This window comes from Copadichromis virginalis, linkage group LG19, assembly GCF_057382275.1.
Source record: "Copadichromis virginalis isolate Kocher_CV1m ecotype Utaka linkage group LG19, C_Virginalis_male_GT1.1, whole genome shotgun sequence".
NCBI classification, from domain to species: Eukaryota; Metazoa; Chordata; class Actinopteri; order Cichliformes; family Cichlidae; genus Copadichromis; species Copadichromis virginalis.
In genome coordinates this window covers 800220-816513 of record NC_140636.1, presented here as the reverse complement: position 1 = coordinate 816513, position 16294 = coordinate 800220, and positions in this window count along the sequence as shown.

Below are 16294 nucleotides of genomic sequence, written 5' to 3'. Positions count from 1 at the left end.
AGTGTACAAACATCACAGGCTAGTGTACAAACATCACAGGTTAGTGTACAAATATTACAGTCTAGTGTACAAATATCACAGGCTAGTGTACAAACATCACAGGTTAGTGTACAAATATCACAGGCTAGTGTACAAATATCACAGGCTAGTGTACAGACATCACAAGCTAGTGTACAAATATCACAGGCTAGTGTACAAATATCACAGGTTGCTGTACAGACATCACAGGCTAGTGTACAAATATCACAGGCTAGTGTACAAACATCACAGGTTGCTGTACAGACATCACAGGTTAGTGTACAAACATCACAGGCTAGTGTACAGACATCACAGGCTAGTGTACAAATATCACAGGCTAGTGTACAAATATCACAGGTTGCTGTACAGACATCACAGGCTAGTGTACAAATATCACAGGCTAGTGTACAAATATCACAAGTTGCTGTACAGACATCACAGGCTAGTGTACAAATATCACAGGCTAGTGTACAAACATCACAGGTTGCTGTACAGACATCACAGGTTAGTGTACAAATATCACAGGCTAGTGTACAAACATCACAGGTTGCTGTACAGACATCACAGGTTAGTGTACAAACATCACAGGCTAGTGTACAGACATCACAGGCTAGTGTACAAATATCACAGGCTAGTGTACAAATATCACAGGTTGCTGTACAGACATCACAGGCTAGTGTACAAATATCACAGGCTAGTGTACAAATATCACAAGTTGCTGTACAGACATCACAGGCTAGTGTACAAATATCACAGGCTAGTGTACAAATATCACAAGTTGCTGTACAGACATCACAGGCTAGTGTACAAATATCACAGGCTAGTGTACAAACATCACATGTTGCTGTACAGACATCACAGGTTAGTGTACAAATATCACAGGCTAGTGTACAAACATCACAAGTTGCTGTACAGACATCGCAGGTTAGTGTACAAATATCACAGGCTAGTGTACAAACATCACAGGCTAGTGTACAAATATCACAGGCTAGTGTACAAACATCACAGGTTAGTGTACAAATATCACAGGTTAGTGTACAAATATCACAGGCTAGTGTACAAACATCACAGGCTAGTGTACAAACATCACAGGCTAGTGTACAAATATCACAGGCTAGTGTACAAACATCACAGGCTAGTGTACAAATACCACAGGCTAGTGTACAAACATCACAGGCTAGTATACAAACATCACAGGTTAGTGTACAAATATTACAGTCTAGTGTACAAATATCACAGGCTAGTGTACAAACATCACAGGTTAGTGTACAAATATTACAGGCTAGTGTACAAATATCACAGGCTAGTGTACAGACATCACAGGCTAGTGTACAAATATCACAGGCTAGTGTACAAATATAACAGGTTGCTGTACAGACATCACAGGCTAGTGTACAAACATCACAGGTTGCTGTACAGACATCACAGGTTAGTGTACAAACATCACAGGCTAGTGTACAGACATCACAGGCTAGTGTACAAATATCACAGGCTAGTGTACAAATATCACAGGTTGCTGTACAGACATCACAGGCTAGTGTACAAATATCACAGGCTAGTGTACAAATATCACAAGTTGCTGTACAGACATCACAGGCTAGTGTACAAATATCACAGGCTAGTGTACAAATATCACAGGCTAGTGTACAGACATCACAGGCTAGTGTACAAATATCACAGGCTAGTGTACAAACATCACAGGTTGCTGTACAGACATCACAGGTTAGTGTACAAATATCACAGGCTAGTGTACAAATATCACAGGTTGCTGTACAGACATCACAGGCTAGTGTACAAATATCACAGGCTAGTGTACAAATATCACAAGTTGCTGTACAGACATCACAGGCTAGTGTACAAATATCACAGGCTAGTGTACAGACATCACAGGCTAGTGTACAAATATCACAGGCTAGTGTACAAACATCACAGGTTGCTGTACAGACATCACAGGTTAGTGTACAAATATCACAGGCTAGTGTACAAATATCACAGGTTGCTGTACAGACATTACAGGCTAGTGTACAAACATCACAGGTTAGTGTACAAATATCACAGGCTAGTGTACAAATATCACAAGTTGCTGTACAGACATCACAGGCTAGTGTACAAACATCACAGGTTAGTGTACAAATATCACAGGCTAGTGTACAAATATCACAAGTTGCTGTACAGACATCACAGGCTAGTGTACAAATATCACAGGCTAGTGTACAGACATCACAGGCTAGTGTACAAATATCACAGGCTAGTGTACAAACATCACAGGTTGCTGTACAGACATCACAGGTTAGTGTACAAATATCACAGGCTAGTGTACAGACATCACAGGCTAGTGTACAAATATCACAGGCTAGTGTACAAACATCACAGGCTAGTGTACAAACATCACAGGTTAGTGTACAAATATCACAGGCTAGTGTACATATATCACAGGCTAGTGTACAATCATCACAGGTTGCTGTACAGACATCACAGGTTAGTGTACAAATATTACAGGCTAGTGTACAGACATCACAGGCTAGTGTACAAATATCACAGGCTAGTGTACAGACATCACAGGCTAGTGTACAAATATCACAGGCTAGTGTACAAACATCACAGGTTAGTGTACAAATATTACAGTCTAGTGTACAAATATCATAGGCTAGTGTACAAATATTACAGGCTAGTGTACAAATATCACAGGCTAGTGTACAGACATCACAGGTTGCTGTACAGACATCACAGGCTAGTGTACAAATATCACAGGTTAGTGTACAAACATAACAGGCTAGTGTACAAATATCACAGGCTAGTGTACAAACATCACAGGCTAGTGTACAAACATCACAGGTTAGTGTACAAATATTACAGTCTAGTGTACAAATATCATAGGCTAGTGTACAAATATTACAGGCTAGTGTACAAATATCACAGGCTAGTGTACAGACATCACAGACTAGTGTACAAATATCACAGGCTAGTGTACAAATATCACAGGTTGCTGTACAGACATCACAGGCTAGTGTACAAATATCACAGGTTAGTGTACAAACATCACAGGCTAGTGTACAAATATCACAGGCTAGTGTACAAACATCACAGGCTAGTGTACAAACATCACAGGTTAGTGTACAAATATTACAGTCTAGTGTACAAATATCACAGGCTAGTGTACAAACATCACAGGTTAGTGTACAAATATCACAGGCTAGTGTACAAATATCACAGGCTAGTGTACAGACATCACAGGCTAGTGTACAAATATCACAGGCTAGTGTACAGACATCACAGGCTAGTGTACAAATATCACAGGCTAGTGTACAAATATCACCGGTTGCTGTACAGACATCACAGGCTAGTGTACAAATATCACAGGCTAGTGTACAGACATCACAGGCTAGTGTACAAATATCACAGGCTAGTGTACAAATATCACAGGCTAGTGTACAGACATCACAGGCTAGTGTACAAATATCACAGGCTAGTGTACAGACATCACAGGCTAGTGTACAAATATCACAGGCTAGTGTACAGACATCACAGGCTAGTGTACAAATATCACAGGCTAGTGTACAAATATCACCGGTTGCTGTACAGACATCACAGGTTAGTGTACAAACATCACAGGCTAGTGTACAAACATCACAGGCTAGTGTACAAATATCACAAGTTGCTGTACAGACATCACAGGCTAGTGTACAAATATCACAGGCTAGTGTACAAACATCACAGGTTGCTGTACAGACATCGCAGGTTAGTGTACAAATATCACAGGCTAGTGTACAAACATCACAGGCTAGTGTACAAACATCACAGGCTAGTGTACAAATATCACAGGCTAGTGTACAAACATCACAGGCTAGTGTACAAACATCACAGGTTAGTGTACAAATATCACAGGCTAGTGTACAAATATCACAGGCTAGTGTACAAATATCACAGGCTAGTGTACAAACATCACAGGTTGCTGTACAGACATCACAGGTTAGTGTACAAACATCACAAGCTAGTGTACAGACATCACAGGCTAGTGTACAAATATCACAGGCTAGTGTACAAATATCACAAGTTGCTGTACAGACATCACAGGCTAGTGTACAAATATCACAGGCTAGTGTACAGACATCACAGGCTAGTGTACAAACATCACAGGCTAGTGTACAAACATCACAGGTTGCTGTACAGACATCGCAGGTTAGTGTACAAATATCACAGGCTAGTGTACAGACATCACAGGCTAGTGTACAAACATCACAGGCTAGTGTACAAATATCACAGGCTAGTGTACAAACATCACAGGCTAGTGTACAAATATCACAGGTTGCTGTACAGACATCACAGGCTAGTGTACAAATATCACAGGCTAGTGTACAAATATCACAGGCTAGTGTACAAATATTACAGTCTAGTGTACAAATATCACAGGCTAGTGTACAAACATCACAGGCTAGTGTACAAACATCACAGGTTAGTGTACAAATATTACAGTCTAGTGTACAAATATCACAGGCTAGTGTACAAACATCACAGGTTAGTGTACAAATATTACAGGCTAGTGTACAAATATCACAGGCTAGTGTACAAATATCACAGGTTAGTGTACAAATATCACAGGCTAGTGTACAAATATCATAGCTTAGTGTCAGTTAGTGTCGTTACTGTGACCTGCACATTGTTTTTCTCTCTTTGTTGCTTGTTTGTTTGATGGTGCACCACCACCTTCCTCCAGCTGTAGTGGCAGTAATAACCGTGGCAGTGATAACAAGCAGAAACATGTTTAACACAAGAAATAGTTGCATTAACTACTACAATGTAATTTAATAACTCTCCCTTTTAGAGTTATGAAAATGCCGTTAAAGATCCCCAACCCTTGTGTGAATCTAAACATCATAATTCTACCTCTGATTTGATTGCACTGTAATCGTACATTTTGATATTCACTTAAAGCTGAGGCAGGGCAGTCAGACAGCTTCCCTTATTAGCCCTCTAATAGATGGCACGAGGTGCAAATTGCTTAATAAATATGTCCACATAGGTTTATTTCTTCTTAATGGCACTCCCGGCATGGGATCCATTAGCCGCTGTGACCCAATTTAAGAGCCATTGCTCACACAGCCAAATCAGGAAAGGAAACATCTCTGCTGCCAGTATGATTTTACCATGCTGTCAAAAATGATCAGAGGATGGGACAGGACCGTGCTGTTGAGGTCTGTCACACAGTAACAGGGTGAGATCAAGTCAGCACGGAGGAGTTGGTTCTTCTAGAGAACATGTTCCTAATTAAATTTGAATCTAATAAAGCAAATGCAGGATGCACTGGAACAAGTCAAAGGAGGCCTCATCCACAAAAGTACATCCATGGATTGGCAAGTCCTTCAGTCTAAAGACATGCATGCTAGGTGATGACTTTTGAGTGTATATGTATACCTAGTGACATTTGCATGTGTATGTTTTTACAAGTGTAAAACCTTATTGCAGAGGTGGGACCAAGTCATTGTTTTGCAAGTCTCAAGTAAGTCTCAAGTCTTTATCCTCAAGTCTCAAGTCAAGTCTCAAGTAATGTCAGGCAAGTCAGAGTCGAGTCTCAAGTCACTGGTGTAAAAGTCCGAGTCAAGTCACAAGTCTGAAACTTTGAATTTCAAGTCCTTTCGAGTCTTTAAAAAAAAAACGAAAAAAAGCATGTTGCAGTTATGCTAAATGTAAATATTAGACCATGTAATTTTTAAATCTGTGTTTTTCTCAACACATGACAAAATAGTGAACTTAGAAAATATACACAAATTGTGAAATTGCACCTCTTTAAAATGCAGCTCAATTAAACCTAGCTCCAAGAATAATTTTCACCGACAGTTCTGAGATACGCTGCATGTTATTCTTGGATGCGGTTGTAGGACCGGCTTTAAAATCGCATGACAAAAATATCATACACATTAAAAAAAACTGCATCACCAACGTAGCCTGGACAACATTTGCTAGTTAGATGAAGTCAGCTATCTCATCGTAGCATATTTATATGCATATTTATAATCATACGGTTCTTGGAGTGAGTGCATACACTCATGAAGTTTAGTAACTTCCGGTCACTGCAACAAGCCCAGGTACAGTTTACCGTAAGTTTACCAGTCTCACAAATCGTCTTCATAAATACACATTCGTTAACCGTTTATTAATAGGACCTTTGAGCTCAACGGTAATTAATTAGTAGTGGAAATAATTTCTGGTAGCATCACAGAAATGTAGCAGTGACAATAATACTGTATGCTGTAATCGTACTGGGCAATTAGTGATACAAAAAACCTGTTTTATCCTGTGAATAAAAGTATATTTTTTTGTCAATGTACCATAATAACAGAGGCGAAACGCAATATTGTGTCAGGACAATTCACTATTTATGCACAATAAACAAAGGAGCATAGCGCGACAATTTCTGTTCAGCGCCAGACTTGCTTGTAACCTATATCACCAATTATGTTAAGAAAAATGACGCATTAACTACAACAGCAGACTGACCTTTGTGGAAATGCTTGGAGCAGACTAACCTGTGAGCTGGAGAGTTCTGGGACGTTATATTTGATCTTTGAATGGCTGCAATCCAGGCCACCCGTCGCCTGTTTGTCACTTCGGAAACATGGCTCGAACAATTTCTCTTAAACGTCGTAATCCGATAACAACCGATCTCTTTACCCGTCGGCTTCCCGTGGCTGTCATGCGACCGGCTATTGCAGTTAATAATACAACAGCTTCTTGACATTTTTGTGTTTCTTTTTATCGCTGTATAACTGATTTTAATTGAAAGCCTGCGTGCGCTAGTACCGCTTGCCACGAGTTCCCAGAATCCTTTGCGGTTCTACCCGTGAATGACGTCACATTTTCAATCTCTATATAATATGCGTGTTAAATTTTATATTTGGGGTGAAATATCAAGTCTTTTCAAGTAAACCGGTTCAAGTCCAATTCAAGTCCCAAGTCATTGGTGTAAAAGTCCAAGTCAAGTCACAAGTCTTAGAACATTTTTTCAAGTCAAGTCTAAAGTCATAAAATTAATGACTCGAGTCTGACTCGAGTCCAAGTCATGTGACTCGAGTCCACACCTCTGCCTTATTGTGGATGTAAGAGACAATTATGTGGATATTTTGCGTCTTTATTACAATCACCTTTATTGTGTAATGTTTTATTAGGTTATACTTGATGGCTTGGGCGCCAGTGAGATTAGCAACCACTATTGTGGGTTCCTTATAAATAAATAAATGTGTGTATATATGTATATGTACACATAGATAGACATCTATAGCAAGTCTTAAGAGGTCCCTTTTAGAAGTCCCTGAAACCAGACCTCCCATTCCCTTCATGCATAGATATGAAAGTACACAGCAGGGACCACAGAACAGGTATCAAAGAGAACAGGTGAACACAAAATAAGAAGCTGTGGTGGAGGTGGGTTGCCAAGCATCTTGCATATGCTTCTTGGTAAACCAGCTGTGAAGAAGGGTAAGTTCAACCATCAGCTTGTTTTACTACCAAAGCCTACTGCTAAGCTTGCTTTTTACCCAAACAAGACTTTCCACAGTCCTGTGTGTCACCTACACATGTGACTGTGTGCATGTGTGCGGTGGAGGACGCCACCATCAGCCAGAAATCAAATGAAAGCCCACATTTGGTCCACAGTTCGCGTATACTGCTGCAACAGTGAGAGCTCACAGAAACTCCTCTCTCCTTTCCCCGAGTCTCGGTTCCTCTGTGCTGCTGCTTCTCCTCCCTCCCCCGAAAAAGAAAAGATGAAATTAAATGTGTGTGTACATTTTATCATGTCTGCTATCGCTTTTTGAAAATTGCAGGTAGCGGAGTGTTTAACATTCTCTTGTCAAGCGTCCTCCTGCTGGGACAATAAATGCCTGTCCAGTTTTGCTCACAGCGGCAGCTGCAGATTACAAACAGCAGGAGCACGCCGGAGTCTGAACACAATACCGATAAGGATGCCTGTCTTAGTGCCGCCGCTTTGCCTGGCTTCTCCTCACGCCAGGAACCCGCTGCTTTCTAATATTTACACACAACTAGAATGGCAAATGTACCGTAACTTCACCTACACACTCTCCCCACACCTGGAACCTGCGTGCATATTTTTTTCAGTGTTTTTGTCTTTTGGGAGAGGTGATTCTGTTGTTTTGACACAAACGGGGGAGAGGGAGGGCTAAATTGCAGCACAAACAGAGTGAAATTTTATCGCATCTTTTCATACAGGAGTTTAAGGGGGAGGTAGGTGTGGATGATTGCAACTGTTGGAAAGTTTTTATCGTACACTTTGGGAGGAGAGGCAGGTGAAATAGAATCGGTGTGCTCCTTTTTTTTCCCTTTCCCAGGTGAGAGTGGAGGGTGAAATGCAGATTTGCTGTCAAAGCTGTGACAATTGAAGAGCCGGGGAGTGCTGAGAGGAGATACAGGAGGCCACTAACACAGCAGATTATTCACAACAGCAAGACAAAAAAGTCCACACGGTCTGCTTTAAAAGACAATGAAAAGAAAATGACTTTCTTCTTTACTTTTTAGATCTAATTCTGTGTCCTAACAGGCACCAGAATGTTAAAAATGCATCAATTCTTTCTTTAATATCCTGGAACATGGAGTGATTTAGTGACTAGTTCACAGTGAAATTTACTTTTTAACAGTGTGACGCTTTCTTTCTCCCTCAAACTCACTCGCTTACAGCACAGTCATCGTAATAGGCTGATGTGTGTCATCGCGTTGACCATATCACTGCCGTTTGTGTCCACTGGCCCGAACAACTCTGCTAGCATAGCAGAGCAAAAGTGCAGTTCCCCAGATGGCCACTTGAGGCTCATATGCGTCTTTCATACACAGTGTATGTAATGATTTTAATAAACCTGTTTCTAAACCTGTAATTACACCAGTATCTAATTATCCTAATTATACGGTCTGATCATTATATTTTTGATCAGGTGACACATGTAAAATTCTTAACCAGCACAATAAAGGGTCTGGTCTCTATGATGATGATGATGATTGTGTGTGGGACAATCGCAGGCACCTTTAAACATCGTACGTGTCTACTGTTACTAGTTTCATTTGGAAAAAGTGGGAAAAGTAAGACACAGTGATGAAATACTGCTTTCAAGCAGTGAGAGGAGTTCTGTATTACTGACCAAAGAACAAACAAGCCACTGGCATGAGTTGATTTCTAGAGGTGCACACACACACGCACACACACACACGCACACACACACGCACACGCACACACACGCACACACACACACGCACACACACACACGCACACGCGCACACACACACACACACACACACGCACACGCACACACGCACACACGCACACGCGCACACACACACACAAACAAACAAGCAAATGAAAAAGGGGAATACTAGTTTGATGACTGCTGAGCTGCACAAAACACCCCAGCAGATGTTCATGAGCCTCATCGAACGACAGAGAAAATCCACACTGCAGCTCTCAAAGTTTCCACAGGAGCGTTTCCTCCAGACGCCTCCGCTCTCTCCGATGCACACAGTCCTCCTAGAACTTGAAGCTTTAGTAATTCTGACTCTCGGGCAATTTGCATTCAGTTTTTCCCACAAATCACTTTTGGGAAGACCAAATCTGACAGACCGTTTTTGAAACCATGAACACCTGGAACTATCTGAGTGTAAATAACACATTATGACCAAATTATCTGGTGTTGTCAGGAGTGCTGAAGGACTAATGAAAGAATAGCACTTGTATTCTGGTGTTTAAATGCAGTAAGCACTTAAACAGGCTTAAACATACTGCTGTGCTTTCTTAACTGTCATATGTGTCAACTTGTTGAGTCTTCTTAAGGAAACAAATCAATTCAGTTTTACTTATATAGCTGAAGGTCACAACAACAGTCACCTTGAGGACCTTTATATTATAGGATAAAGATCCTGTAATATTATCAAGAAACCCCGACACTGAGACAATCAACAAATCAGACAGCACCAGGAGACAGTGGGGAGGAAAAACTCTACTTTAACAGGAAGAAAGCTGCAGCAGAACCAGGCTCTCCATCTGCCACAACCTGTTGGGGGTGAGGGGAACGAGTAGAGCAGCCCCAGACCATCACACTACACCACCATGTAGTGTTCTTTCACACCACATGTGAAGGGAAACAAACAAAGATGTCATTGTTGTCTCATCAGTCCACATTAAGAAAGGTCTTAGGGTTCAGCGGGATGTTTTTGCCACTGCTTTCACCTCTGAACTCTCCCATGGATGCCATTTTTCCCAGCCTCTTTCATCAGCACTGACCTTGACTGAGTGCAGGGATATTACATATTACATTTACATTGCTGTGCTTGATCTACCAGAACCAAATTCCTTGTATGTGTTTGCGCATATGCTGATTCTGATTAGCCATTGTTCTTGGTTGTTTGGTGACCTCTGTGATGAGTCATTGATGGGCTTACGCTGACCACTCCTGGGAAGGTTCACCACTGTTATCTCCAATTGTGCATAATAATAATAACAATAATAATATAAGCTAGCTTTTCTCCTTAATAAAAAAAGCACCATTTAAGAATAGCATGACGTAATTACTCAGGTTATCAATGTATAATATTACATTTAATGATCTGAAACACTGAAGTGTGACAAATATGCAAAAAGTGAATCAGGTAGAGGGCAAATAGGTTTTCAGAGTACTGTACTACTGTAATTAGTACTGATTGCTACTGTGATGTAGTAATCACTGTGTGTGTCCAGTTTCTGTCTAATGTTGTGTAAATAAATGAAAATACACACTTTTTTAACAGCAGCCTGAAATCTGCACACTTTGTCTGGTTTCTCGTGTCTCTACGTATCATGATGGATGGAAACTTTCCACTTTTGCTGTGCATCCAAACTTTAGACCGTGTGATCTGTGGCTGTACCTTCCACCTTGCTTTGAATGCGCTCCATCCTCTACCCCCCACCCCCCTACCCCACAAAACACTGACAATTGTCACAAACACAGGAAACCCACAGACTGGGGAAACTGTTATTGAGTTATTGGCATGTGAGCCTGGGGAGGGTTAGCATCCATATCGTGAGAGCAGTGGTTAGGCTACTGCTGCGAGGCTTTCACGCTCTGCCGGCTCGCCGATCGGAGGCCAACCACAGCAAACGCGGGCAGCAGCTGCCTGCCGGGCTGGCCGCTGGATAACACAGCCATGCTAGAACACGACCGCTCGGGATCAAATTGTGCACCTCTCTGCTGCCTTGTGTTTAAGTGCTGTCCCTGCTACCCCCTCCACCGTTTGTCACTCTGCCCCCACCTACCTACATCCATTTGCCATCATTATGTACTACTGCCCCCTAATGTGGGCCCACGGCTGTGGCACCCACAAGGTCAATGTCTGAGAGGGGGCGGGGTTGTGCTGGAGCAGAGGAGCCGTGTAGGGGGCCTTTTTACTTCTGAAGTGGCTGTAACGATCGATGGCAAGCCACCGGCCTCCACAGGGGCCCCTGAGGGCCCTCGCAACACTAACATTAGAGGAGATGACTTCCTCCAAGGGAAAGGACGGGAGGGGAGCCTGCTGGGAGTTAATGAGAGCTGTGTGGGGGGTGGATCCTATTGGGATGGCCCATAAGCTTGAGGATACGGATGGATGTAGGGGAAACGGACAGCTTGTCAGCAGCTTCTCATGTGTAAAATGTTCTCCTGCACACTCACTTTGAAGGAACTGAAATTTGGATTGCTTGACGGAAGTTTGATAATTGTGAAACATTTCTGAGCAGCAGCACAGAGACAGACGGGTATGTGACCATGTGGAATCATGAAAGGACGGCGTTCCCACGGACCTGTGAACGTGTACGTTAGCGCCGCTGAGCCCAGCAGTGGAGCTTCTGTACGTACGCCATCAAGTGGATTCAGAAAGTCAAATATGACATTTACCTTTCTGCTGCTTGAAACTATAGAAGCAAAGTATGAACATGTTTTTAAAAGAGAAACGTGTCGCTGGGCTTAGCGTGCTAGCACACAATCCTGTGTAGTACTTTTATTATTCAAATATACTCAAGTACTCATTACACAGAAAAATATTCATATTATTGATAATCAATGTGTAGAACATGTTAATTACACAGCTAGAAATCGTTTACTTATATACTACTGGGTAGCGTTACACTCCAAGCCTGGGGTAACCTGGGCACCAGACAAATACTCAAAGTGTGATTGAAGAGTGTGATGAGTCTGCATGGTCACAACAAACGTGAGACAACCTGTAAACTCCTGCATGCAGGCGGGGCCTCAGCAGGTAGAGCACGGGACAGGATACTGAGGCTACGTCTACACTAATCCGGATAAATTTGAAAACGGCGTTTTCATCTTAAAACGCTCCGCATCCACACTGTAGTTTTCAGACCTTTTCATCCACACTGAACGCTACATTCCTGTACTGCGCACGCATGAAAAGTAAGATGTAAGCAAGCTGCGTTTTTTCCGTCTGCCATTTATTTACTTTCTGGCTCTTCACGGCAAAATGTGGAGGAAAAGCAGCCAGTTTTATCTGGAGCATGTACAAACTGGTATCAATAGGGCTGTCAAAATTCAGAGCTCCTCCAACCTGCTGGCTAAAGACTTTTTAAATGTCATAGACTCTTTTAGCTTCACCCAGCATGCATTGGATCCAACACATGTACAGGGCCACACGTTGGACCTCGTGTTGTCTTCTGGATTTCCAATTTCTAATTTGGAAATATTGAATGCGATTTTCCCTGATAATTGTCCAGTAGTGTTTAACATACTTTTATCTCACTGCCATTTTAAACCAACAATCCCAACACGCCGTTATCGTGTTTTTAAACCACTGACTATAGAACAGTTCTCCACTGCCTTTAAAAAATGGTCGGGTTCTTCCCTTGTTGATGGCACCGAGCAGATCAAATCAAACTTTTCTAGTAAATGCAAGGCTGACAACTCAATCAGACCCGAGGACAAACGAGACGACCCGATCAGCTAGACGACAGTGCAGGAAGGCTGAACGAAAATGGAAAAAAGACAAGCTACAAGTTTCCTTTCTGCTGCTGAGAGAGTCTATAGAGATATCAGGACATTGTAAAAGCTGAAAAATCTAAGTTTCTCGCAAACAACTCTAATAATCCCCAAACTCTCTTCTCAGTTATTGATTCGGGTCGAATACCTCCCCTGCCTCTCATATGTATAGCTCTGCTGAAACTTGCCATAGAGTCTTGCAGTTTTCTATTAATAAGATAGAAATGCTTCGATCTGTGTCGACCCTATCTCTGTACGATGCCTCACTAACATATACCTGTTCTACTGCTTTTAACCAGTTTGAGCCTGTGTGTTTTAACCAAGTGGGAGATCTTTGTAACAGTATAAAGACATCATCCTGCCCCACAGACGGAGTCCCAACACATTTTTAAAAAAGATTATTAAGGTAGTCGGCTCCGACATTTTAACTATTTTTAATAGTAGTCTCAGCTGTGGAGTGGTACCAACTGGATTTAAGCACGCTGTAGTGCAGCCAGTACTTCAAAAATCGAACCTTGAACTCCTCTGCTTTTGCTAATTTCAGACATATTTCCAAGTTTCCGTTTCTGTCAAAGGTTTTGGAGAGGATTGTGTTTGAGCAGCTACAATCCTTTCTAAATAATCATAATATCTTTCAGATATTCTGGTCAGGTTTCAAAACCCACCACTACACAGAAACTGCCCTCCTAAAAATTCTTAATGACATTTTGTTAATCACCGATTCAGGTGACTCAGCTGTGCTCCTGCTTCTAGACTTAACTGCAGCCTTTGATCCTGTTGACCACAGTATTCTGATCTCGCGACTGTATCAAAGGTATCCCTTTGGAATGGTTTCGGTCGTACTTCTCCGAGAGGACTTTTCCCGTGAGCCTTGGTGATTTCACTTCCTCCACAGCTCCATTTACTTGTGGTGTCCCGCAGGGTTCCGTATTAGGCCCAATTCTCTTTTCAATCTATATGCTACCCCTAGACCTAATCTTTAGGAAGCATAACATCTGCTTTCACGCTTACGCCGACGACACCCAGATTTATCTGCGGCTTAATAGAAACACCTCCACTTCCATGGAATCTTTATTCAAATGCCTTGACGAAGTTAAAACCTGGATGGTCTCAAATTTTCTTACCTTTATTGAGACAAAACTGAAGTAATTCGTTTTAGACCAAGCTGTAACTTTAATGCCCCAGATTTAGATTTATGTAACTTAGCATTTGTTGTTAAAATAAAAAAAAACCTGGGGGTTTTCTTGGATACAAACTTGCATTTGAGAAACAAATTGATTCAGTTGTTCAGCGGTCCTTTTTTAAATTAAGGCTCCTATCCAAGGTGGGATCATTTTTATCCTGTAAAAACCTGGAGCAAGCAGTCCATGCGTTCGCCCTTTCTCGAGTGGACTACTGTAATTTGCTATACGTCGGTGTCAGTCCAGTCTGGCACGGCTCCAACTTGTACAAAATGCTGCAGCCTGCCTTTTGACTCATATGAAGAGACACCAACATGTTACCCCGGTGCTTGCTTCTCTTCATTAGCTTTCAGTGCATTTTAGAATTAAATGTAAAATCTTACTTTTGACTTATAAAGCGCTAAATGGCCCAGCACCAGACTATTTGTCTGACCTTTTGCAGCTTTAACAATCTACCTCTGCACATTAGAAAGGCCCCACCTGTCACTCTTTAAATCCCATCTTAAAACACATTTTTTCTCTTTGGCTTTCTATACTGTATGAGGGTTACCAAGTTGTATTTGAATTTTCTTACCTGTTCGATGATGTTATTGTTTCATTATTACGTTGTACAGCACTTTGGTCGACTCTTTGCTGTTTTTAAATGTGCTTTATAAATAAATAAATGAATAAAATGACTAACCGACTCAGAGATCCCAGTGGCCCTACCTTCCTGCACCTGTGTCTTCTTTAGGTGCTATAACGAGATCAGGACCTTACAGCATTATAGACCCAAACTGCTGTTTATTGTGAAATGTTAAACAGTGTTAAGAACAGCAGCAGTTGGGTAGTAGTAGCTCAGGGGCAGTGTTGGGCAAGTTACTTTGAAAAAGTAATTAATTATAGTTACTTCTTCAAAAAAGTAACTGAGTTACAAGATTCTAAAAGCAATTAATTATTTGAAAAGTAACTATTGCATTACTTTAAAAAAAAAAGTTTAACCCTCCAGGGTATAATTGGCCATTTTTAACTACTTTTGGTGTTTCCTCTACATTTCACCTTTACAAACTATTTACTTTGCCTTGTTTGGTCTCATTGTTTTCAGCACAACCTCACGTGTCTGAATTTACAGTTATCTTTTCATTTTGACTACTGTACTAACACAACTGATCTAAAATCAGATAAAAAAAACATAAAATCCGAGTAGAAAGGGATATTTTTTACTGTAACAGCCACAAACATGTTTATTGAATCATATTTCATAACTTTAAATGCAAAAACTAAACTGTCACTTTAAAATCCTATGCACAGGTTTTGCAAACAACAAAGTGATTTGCAGTAATTTACCCGTTTTCTAATAACCATGTCAAACTGTTTACAGAACAATCAGCTGTTCTTCAATAAGATGCCACAAATTATTTGTGCCAAATATTTCTGTCCACTATAAAGGAAACATCACAGCCTGATACCTGCAGGTCTGACAGCAGCAGGTGTGTCGCTGCTGTTTCTACCTGGAGACAGCAGTCGCCTCATTGTTCTGACACACAACACAAACTATCCACAACACTACACACTAACTACACAACACATTAACTACACACTGCAAACATGCTAAACGTCACAAATCTCTCACATCTCAAAACTCCCTCTCTCTCTTCATCACTCCTCTTCCTAAACAACCAAATGTCATGTTGCCATATCATTTTTTGATTGGTCGACATGGTGCATTTTTCCACCAACAGGCTGTTTTTGGTTTGTTTTTTATTTTTTTTTGGCTCATAAGCAGAGAGAGCTCGCTGCGCTGTCCTTAGACAGTAAACGTGATTGAAAACTGGTACATGTCACCTTGTTGCTTTGTCTTTAAGTGGTCATGTGATTGGCTGACCACGACTACTTTGTTCTTCCTCAGTCAAACAGCAGCACTCATGCGATTATTTTGCCCCCTTAGCTCCAGGTGTTGTGCCAAAAAGTGATGTCAGCCAGAAAGTGATCGCCGCCCGCGGGAGCGCGCAGCTGCTTAAAGCTGTAGCGCTCAGTTTACTTACAGCTACTTCCTGCAGCTGATATAAGGAGCTGTAAGCTGAACAGAGCGTCAGCCGTCTGTTTGTTGAAACA